Here is a 1,142-nt window from a genome sequence, read left to right on the forward strand (position 1 = left end):
GGTTGGAATCTCTCGCTGTCATCGAAGCTCGAAGGGGACGATGGACGCGCGCAGGCGGACGATCGAAATAGCAGTATTTAGGCAAGCGACGATTGACGAGATGCAGTTTGGCGCGAACTGTCGGTGAATAATATGACCAATCTTATAGCATACAGCAGAATGTTTCGAGTTATCTGGAACGTTACCATGCTGTATGAAGTTCTTATGTATGAACAATAGCACGCAATTACGTGATACCTAATTAAAGTATTTTTTCTGTGTAGATTATCAAAATTGTATTATTAAGGTGATTTAGTCTCAAATTATTATTACATACTATCATAGACTCTAAGACCTTTACGATTTGAACCTGTTGATTAAATGTCGACAATATAGTTCCTAAATTGTCCAACTTATTTCATTGTTAGTATATCTTTACCAATATACAAAATGTCTAACATCATAACGGTTTCCGTGGTGTAGTGGTTATCACATCCGCCTAACACGCGGAAGGCCCCCGGTTCGATCCCGGGCGGAAACAATATACTTTTTGTCTCGAATCAGCATGTCAGCGTCAACCCGAAACAAATATCGTTGCCGCCGCACAACTCCTCTCGATAAGTGAACTAATTATCCTCTTTTGCTACTGCCAACTATCCAACCAACCGGCCATCCTACTACCTGTCGGCAGATCAATCTTGCTCGGTTTCGACTCGAAAATTTCTGCTACATCATTCGAACATGGTTCTGGTGGTAACATTTCACTTACGGTTCAAATGAGACGTTTAACAAACGTGCGAGCATGTAACAAACGCTCACACACTGACTGGCTGGCGACTCGAGTAGCTGAGATGTTGTTTCGTTGGAAGCTGGGTACCCCCCTCCGCACTTCATCGAATTTAGTTTCGCCACCCGTACGTCGCTCTATGAGCAGATTCATTTCACTCACCGTGTATTCATTTTCGGCAACTAAGCTCGATCCGCGTATTGCTACCTCGCCGAACCTGAACGTACGTTCATGGGCTTGCGCTGGGGTGGAACGCACGGTATGTGAGTGGCAGAGCCGCACGTCTCGCGGTCAAAATCCGTGTAAACGGTTATGTTGTTTCGAAGAAACAATTTTTGTTCAGCATGGTGATGGCGAGATCTTCCGCGGTTCAACC

At 44.7% G+C, this 1,142-nt stretch overlaps 1 non-coding gene across 1 annotated transcript; it reads left to right on the top strand.

Moving 5' to 3' along the window:
* The first annotated feature begins 447 nt into the window (after window positions 1-447).
* Window positions 448-520, top strand: Trnav-aac (transfer RNA valine (anticodon AAC)). The gene has a single exon. It is a non-coding gene; the product is annotated as a tRNA-Val (tRNA).
* The last annotated feature ends 622 nt before the right edge of the window (window positions 521-1,142 follow it).

The sequence above is a fragment of the Armigeres subalbatus genome, chromosome 2 (genome assembly GCF_024139115.2).
Source record: "Armigeres subalbatus isolate Guangzhou_Male chromosome 2, GZ_Asu_2, whole genome shotgun sequence".
Classification (NCBI taxonomy): Eukaryota; Metazoa; Arthropoda; class Insecta; order Diptera; family Culicidae; genus Armigeres; species Armigeres subalbatus.